This window comes from Lepisma saccharinum, chromosome 17 (genome assembly GCF_977018435.1).
Source record: "Lepisma saccharinum chromosome 17, izLepSacc3.1, whole genome shotgun sequence".
In the NCBI taxonomy this organism is placed as follows: domain Eukaryota; kingdom Metazoa; phylum Arthropoda; class Insecta; order Zygentoma; family Lepismatidae; genus Lepisma; species Lepisma saccharinum.
In genome coordinates, this window is record NC_139245.1 from 57005668 (window position 1) to 57014633 (window position 8966).

Below are 8966 nucleotides of genomic sequence, written 5' to 3' on the forward strand. Positions count from 1 at the left end.
TTGCTTGATTTAAAAATTTTGGGTGCGTTTGGCAATTTTCACCCTTCAGCGTATGAGGGGAAGATCCCCTAATCTAACATCCTTACCTCAAATTAAAAAAGGGGTGTAGAAAAATCCCTTTGGGAAAGGTTAAAATTGTAAGTTGTAAATGGACCTGCATAGGACAAACAACACATTAAGGATAGTTTAAAAACTACGTCAGAAACAGTGGAAGAAACCAGCTCTTCTCAAAAAGCAAAAATACTGATATCGTCTCCCAACATAGATGACAAATCGTTGGGAAGGATACCTGTCTCATGTATTTAACATCTGTACATTCGATAAGAACACTTAAAGCAACATTGTAAGTACGGCACAACGGAGGGCCCAGTCTTTGCTATAAATGATGTTTCACCGAAAAGTACAGGAAACTAGAAAGGAGTGTTTGCAACGTAACATTGCATATTTTCCCCGGATCTCGTCAAAAGTAAAACTTATGAAAACACTTATGTGTACATGCAGCAATAGCTTCGGAAATTTGTCTACAATAAGTATAATATGAGAAAGGTCTTACCTTGTAACTCTTGTTTCCTGAAGTAGGGGGGGAAATCAAATACAGACGATTTAGGAATGTAAAGGTGTCATACTGAAAAGAAAAGCCACTGTCATATCTTCTTATCACTCTGCGAAAATGATTATACTGTATTTGTTTCACGATTATTCACACACACAACTTCCTTTACACTAAACAAGGTCGCTAGGTAAACTTTTCTTCAGTTACACGAGTCTCGAACTCCCACTACTGCGCTAAAGGCACGCGGTTGCAGGCATCGGACCAGCTGCACCCATCGTATCTCCCTCGCACCGGTAGCACACGGACTGGGCTGGCCTTGTGGCAGGGAACGAAATCGTATCCGTCGCGTGCCGTAAGCTGCGCGCGCAACTTTCTCACGCTAGCCCGTGACATTGAATTCTGTCTGCAGTCGATTATCTACTCTTCTCAGTGCAGGAAGGAAGAATCCAGTCTTTGAGTAGATACAGGCACGTAGCCAAGGGGCTGAAGCTCCCCTGGAAATCCTACAAATATCTAATTTAAATAGCGTCATTCATTTTACTTCCTTAGCAGAATTAAACATTATGTTGAAAAACGATTAATGCATGATAGAGGAACCAGGTTATGTGTTCATATTCTACCATTTATTCCGAAAAACAAATGGATCCACAGTTCCCAAAATTTATGGTTTTCTTTGTGAGAGGTCACACAATATAAATTTTATGAGTAAAATTTGTCCCTAACTTATTAAGCTTTTTTTAATAGAATGCGTAAAGTTAATAACAAGATACAATAACTATGAATTTCAGCACACCCAACTGTACAAAATGTAAGAAAAGTAATGGACAACACTTGTGTTGGATATTCACTCATACGGTGCAGTATATATAATAATAATCTTAATAATAATAATAATAATAATAATGATAACAACAACAGCAATAAATTAGGAATAAAATTTGTTTAATTTTAATAACTTATAAAATAAAGTGCTCCCCAGTGCCTTGCACCACGCCATCATGGCGTATAGGGGATGTGGAGTTAGGGTCCCAGTCTTTCTTGATCACGGCCGAAGGTAGGGTGATGTGATCAGCACCACGCCCCTGGCCTCCTTTACCCCCCAGAGTTTCCTCCAGGTACACACTTTATACGATGCTGGGTGAGCGGCCGAGCCGCTTGAGCAGGTGGAAAAAATCCCGGTTCTGCCCCGCCAAGGATCGAAGCCGGGTCTCCCGCATCGTGGTCAGACGCACTAACGACAGCTACCGAGGCATTTTTAATAACTTATAATAGTTATTATTATAAAATAAGAATTATAACCATGGTGATAATTATTATTATAATTATTTTTTGTAGTAATCAAGTTTTATCAGTCGCCTGCCTCTCTCTGCAAATACTGGCGACGACTTTGCTGATAAGGGATGAGCCCTCCCCCCCCTGAAATACAATCCTGGCTACGGTTGATTGATTGAGTTGCTTTATTTTACTTAGTTTTTTCTGCCACTTTTGGCTAATTTGCGACACTACAAATGATGAAATTGATGAATGGACACTCACAAATCCTGGCTACGGGCAGAGTAAATAGATTGTGCATGAACGAATAGTTGTACAATGAGGGTGGTATCGTCAAATAAAAATTAATGGGCCATATTCCGAACAATAATTAATATAGTGGACACCACAAAATTAAACGCTGCGAAAATAAGGTTGAAACTGGTTATTATGGTTTTATTTCGACTCTTCCAAAATTGTAACAAATATTATAATATTTGTACACATTATAAGTGCATATTACAAATATAATAAAATTGATTGACTGGATTACGTTACTTTACGTCACATTTCTGCTAATTTTGGCTGGCCAAAGAAACGATGGGAAGTTGATATAATTAAATATTTGAAAGCCGTGAAAGTAAAGAATTGGACGAAGAGCATCCGGGATAGGAAAAAGTGGAGAGATGTTGTTGAGAAGGTGAAAACTTTCAATACATAAAGTTATAGGGCCTAAGAAGAACACAAGATTAAAGAAGTCAAATTGCACATTAAAATCGAGATATTGATAGAGTCTACAGTATATCCTAACTGATCATTAAAAAGATTAAAATTATCCTTCGAAACTTCCGGTAAAGTCACAACTGCATAAATGACCAGAACATAACCCGTGGCTCTCCAGCCCTCGAAGGGCCTTGGCCTATCTCCCGACTGCCAGTTTCCCTGCCACAATCCTGCCTAGAGGTGTGGATATCTTCAACTGGTAACGGGGTGACGTGGGGTCAGCACGTCGAGGCTTCAGCCGTTGCAGGAGATATCCGTGACCAGGTTACGCTACTCACTCGTAGCTCCCCAATTTCCTCACTATAGTGGGTTGCCACCGGTCCTATACATAGACCGAAAACCGAGAGACTGAACCCAGGCGTGCACCCATGCCGTCCCGCAGTCGGACCTCACGGCAACGGAGGACAACTACATAAATACTTAGTACATGACTTCATTAATAATTACTACACATGAAAACATGACAATCCTGTAATATTAATACTACTTGGGAAAAACTTAACAAAGCCTTCGTTTTTAATTGCCCACGTTACTTGTTTTCTGTACCGAACGCTATTCCTCAAGCGCCAAATACAATTTTATCCTACACGTCTCACTAAGCCGAATGACAATCGCGTGACGAACGTAATATTAATATATTTATGCCAGGCACGTATCTAGAAATATGTTTCGGGGGGGGGGGGGAGGTCCGAACCAAGTGTCTCAGAAATAATAATAATAATAATAATAATAATGTTTAAATTCAAATAATTATATTAAATGAAATTAATACCAATTACAATACTTAAATTAATAATTATTATTGCACGTTTAGGTAAAAAGCTAACTAAACATGAGCATGAGGTGAATCGGTCAAACAATTAATGCTGTATTCAGCAAAAACCTAATGCCACAGAAACCACACCATAATCACCCGTGTTGATATCCCAAGAGAACCACTTGTCACCCATGTTGTTTTCTGTTACACATTTTACCTCAAATAGGAAGTTCCATTGTGCCGAAAAAGTTTCCGTCTGTTCATAAAATGTGTCCCTACTATATTCTGGAAAATAATTTCTTGTATGTAAGCATTGCTTGCATTTAGAATTATGCCTCTTGTAGTCTACAGTCATTGCAAGCATAAAAACACAGTTTTTTATTGTGACATTTCAGCAGATCACATGCTTCCTTAATCAGACATTTATTTTTAGTTTTATTTACATTTTTTAAAAAAAAAAAAATATCTGATGAAGGGAGCATGTGTTCTCCTGAAACGTCACAACAAAAAACTGTTTTTATGCTTGTAATGACTGTAGACTACAAGAAACCATAAACTGTTGGGTACAACATTATTCGTGTAACCGGTTCAGTTATTGCAGGATTCACCAAATCAAAACTGACAAGCAAATAAGCTAAACCTGCTGTACCTTTTTCATTGTAGGCAGCACCTTGGTCAATATTTTAGAAAGTAATACAGCAGAGCCACTATAGGTTACACACCCAACGAAACTTTGACATTGATTGCCATGCTGGGGGCATATTTAAATATATTTTACAGAAAAAAGAACTTATATTAGTGTGCAAAAGGGACCAATCAGACTGTCAACCTCAACTTTTGTTAGAGCAGTTATACTCTCAACCTGAATAATGCTTACTATGAACCAGGCAAGGATTGTAGGTTATGGTCACCATTAAACATGTTAAACCATGGAAACCACAGAGGCCAAAGTAGGGTAGATCTCTGTATCTGCCAATATAGGCATTTATTGGTAAAATTACAGGTATTTTTACCAATCCAATATATTCAAAAATAGTTGTAATTTACAGCAAAATTCTGCCATTATTTTTGTAAACCTATATAAATTAATAAATCCTGCTTTTCTGTAATAGTACTTTATTTATATCCACAAATATTTCATATTGGTCCATCAGTATTATATATACGGAGAGACATACACACTTTCCAGAGGAAAAAAAAAACTATGACAATTATTAGAAATATTTATGCATATGGGACATGATAAAAACTAACAAAAATGTTAAATACTCTCTATTGCCAAATATATACACTCCATCAGAACAGTTGATTTGTGAATGACCATGCATGCGTACCATACACAATACATAGTATATTTAGAGATTAACCATTGGTATGCTAAACATCATACAAATCTCATAAGAATCCCTTGAGTTTTTAAACCTATATCAAACAATATTTTGTCCACACTATTAAAAACGTTAATTCTCACTTTCTCTACAGTGTTATTCTCATAATCAACATAAAATACACAGCACTAATGAAACAGATAAAAATATTGTAAAAATTCGAATATCTTTAATAACAACGCATTCGAAGCAATAAACGTCTCTTCTGAAAGTCTACACAACCATTTTTTACTCTGCAATAATATTGGTCATCGAAGATATGAGATATAAACAATTCAAGCACATCGCAACAAATCATGAACGGTCGACGAAGCAGAACAGAGGCTGACACGACAAAGATATTATTTCAGGTAACGGGAAAATATCTAACATATTACTTCCGCAAGAGATATATTTTCCAGAAATAACACAGCATAAACGAGTCAAAACTCGTTTACAAATATAGATATTCATACAAATTTAATTTTAACTGAACGCTAACAGTATTTAACATATATCCTCCGACCCTTCCAGGCATATGTATTAATAATAAATACTTAGAACGTAATTTCATTAATAATTATTGGCTATTAAATTACAACGTCTTGTAATCATAAAATAAATCAGGAAAACTTAGACAAATCAAGAACACATTCAAAAGTTTACTTTTAACACCGTCTAAGTTGTCAATTTAGTAACAATTATCTCCGAAAAAAAAAATTTCGGGCTGAAAATTTACACATTATGGTACGGTCACTCGATATCCAGAATGATATTCACCTCACGAATAAAATGTTATACTCACAATTCATCTCCAGAACAAATTGTACAATCCAAAAAAATGAACAACATACTGAAAAACCATATCATTCTCTTCACAACCGATTGATATTTTAAAATTCAGATCAACCGAAATTTTATCCAAGCTATTGATAACGTTCATTCTCGTGTTCTCTTCAGTGTTATTCACATAATTAAAATTAAATAAAGAGGAAGATCAGAACAGATAAGAATATTGTAAAAAATGGATCTTTTAAACTTATATTAAACAAAAATTTATCCACACTATTAATAACGTTCATTCTCATGTTCTCTACAGTGTTATTCTCATAATCAACATAAAATACACAGCACTAATAAAACAGATAAAAATATTGTAAAAAATTCGATTATCTTTAATAGGAACGCATTCGAAGCAATAAACGTCTCCTCTGAAAATCTACACATCCATTTTTTACTCTGGAATAATAATATCTCGAGCAAACTTTAACACATTCCGGTACGTTCTCTTGATATCGAGATTTAAATATCGTCACGAATAAAACATTATACTCTTAAATCATCTCTAAGAAAGTTGTACAATCCCACAGAATTGGACAAAATGCTAAAAATCATACCAATCTCATCAGAATCGCTTGAGTTTTTAAACCTTTATCAAACGAAAATTTATAAACACTATTAATAACGTTGATTCTCCTGTTCTATACAGTGTTATTCTCATGATCAAAATAAAATAACAGCAATAATAAAACAGATAAAAATATAGTAAAAATTTGAATATCTTTATTAAGAACGCATTCGAAGCAATAAACGTCTCTTCTGAAAGTCTACACATCCATCCTTTTTACTATGCAATAAAATTGGTCATCGAAGATATGAGACATAAACAATTCAAGCATATCGCAACAAATCATCAACGGTCGAAGAAGCAGAAGAGAGGCTGACACTACAACGATAGGATTTCAGGTAACGGAAAATATCTAACATATTACTTCCGCAAGAAATATATTTTCCAGTAATAACAGAGCACAATGGAGTCAAATCTCGTTAACAAATATAAGTTCTCATACAAATTTAATTTTAACAGTACGTTAACATTATTTAATATACCCTCCGACCCTCCCAGGTATATTTATTAATAATAAATACTTAGAACGTAATTTCATTAATAATTATTGGTTATTAAATTTTGACGTCTTCTAATCATAAAATGAATTCGGAAAACTTAAACAAATCAAGAACACATTCAAAGGTCTACTTTTAAAACTTTCTTAGTTATGCATTCAGTAACATTTATCTCCGAAAAAAATATTTTTCCAGGAACAAATAACACATTCCGGTACGGTCTCTCGATATCCAGAATCATATTCATCTCATGAGTGAAAGGAAAAAGTCACAATTCATCTCCAGAACATATTGTACAATCCAAAAAATTCGACATCATAATGAAACACCATATCATTCTCTTCACAACCGATTGATTTTTTAAAACTCAGATCAACCGAAATTCTACCCAAACTAATCATAAGATTCTATCTCGTGTTCTCTACAGTGCTATTCTCATAATCTAAATGAAATAAACAGGAATAACAAGACACATAAGAATATTGTAAAACATTCGAATATCTTTTTTAAGAACGCATTCGAAGTAATAAAGGTATTTTCTGAAGGGTAGACACATCCATCGTTTCTCTCTTCAATATTATTGGTCATCGAAGATATGAGACATAAACAATTCAAACATATCGCAACAAAGCATCAACGGCCGATGAAGCAGGATAAAACGCCGACAAGACAACGATATCATTTTACAGAAAACGGGGAAATTACAGAATATATTTACTCCGCAAAAAGAAAATGATCCGACATAACACAAGGTAAAGAACTCAAAATTCGTTTACAAATCTATGTATTGATAGAGATATAATTTAAACTGTACGTTAACAATATTTGTTATACCCTCCGACCATCCTGGGTATATATGTAAAAAAATAATAATAACTTGGAAAGTAATTTCATTAACCACTAAAGGATATTAAATAACGACGAACCTATAATCACGAATTATTTAGGAAAAATTAAACAAATTAAGAATAAACCAAATAACTACTTTTCCTTAATTTTGCAAGTTTTTATGCATTAAAAAAAAAATCCTCCGAATAAAATAAAATATCGAGCAAACTTCCGCAAGAAATATATTTTCCGAAATAACACAATATAAGAGATTCAAAACTCGTTTACGAATATAGTTATTCGTACAAATTTAATTTTAACTCAAAGTTAACAGTATTTAATATACCCTCCAACCCTCCCAGCTATATTTATTAATAATAAATACTTATAACGTAATTTCATTAATATTTATTTTTTATTAAATTACGACGTCTTGTAATCATAAAATAAATTAGGAAAACTTAAACAAATCAAGAACACATTTAAATGTCAACTTCTAACACCTTCTACGTTATGCATTTAGTAACATTTATCTCCGAAAAAAATATTTTTCGAGCAGCAAATAACACATTCCGGTACGGTCTCTTGATATCCAGAATGATATTCACGTCACCAATAAAATGAAATACTCACAATTCATATCCAGAACATATAGTACAATCCAAAGAAAATTGGACAACATACTGAAAAACCATATCATTCTCTTCACAACCGATTGAATTTTTAAAACTCAGATCAACGGAAATTCTACCCAAACTATTCATAACGCTCTATCACATTCCGGTACGTTCTCCCGATATCCAGAATGAAAATTTCCTCACGAAAGAACATTTTCATCTCAAATCATATCTAAAAAAGTTGTACGATAACACAGCATTGGACAAAATTCTAAAAATCTTACGAATCTCATCAGAATCGCATGAGTTTTTAAACGCATATCAAAGGAAAATGTTTCCATATTATTAATAACGTTGATTCTCATGTTCTCTACATTGTTATTCTCATAATCAACATAAAATACACAGCACTAATAAAAAAGATAAAAATATTTTCAAAAACGGAATATCTTTAATAACAACGCATTCGAAGCAATACACGTCTCTTCTGAAAGTCTACACATCCATTTTTTACTCTGCAATAAAATTGGACATCGAAGATATGAGACATAAACAATTCATGCATATCGCAACAAATCATCTACGGTCGACGAAGCAGAGGGGAGGCTGACACGACAACGATTGGATTTCAGGTAACGGGAAAATATCTGACATATTACTACCGCAAGAAATATATTTTCCCGAAATAACATAACACAATGGAGTCAAATCTCGTTTACAAATATAGGTTCTCATACAAATTTAATTTTAACTGAATGTTAACAGTATTTAATATACCCTCCGACCCTCCCAGGTATTTATTTAATAATACATACTTAGAACGTAATTTCATTAATAATTATTGGTTATTAAATTACGACGTCTTGTAATCATAAAATAAATTCGTAAAACTTAAACAAATCGTA

General features: G+C 33.8%; 1 protein-coding gene across 1 annotated transcript in view; it reads right to left on the reverse strand.

The window, feature by feature from the left end:
- The window catches only part of LOC146001756 (uncharacterized), a 222365-nt gene extending 221505 nt beyond the window's left edge, over positions 1-860 (reverse strand). Inside the window, exon 1 of the mRNA XM_083139468.1 lies at positions 554-860. The gene's annotated coding sequence lies outside the window, so the exon portion shown is untranslated. The remainder of the gene's footprint in view (positions 1-553) is intronic.
- Positions 861-8966: the final 8106 nt, after the last annotated feature.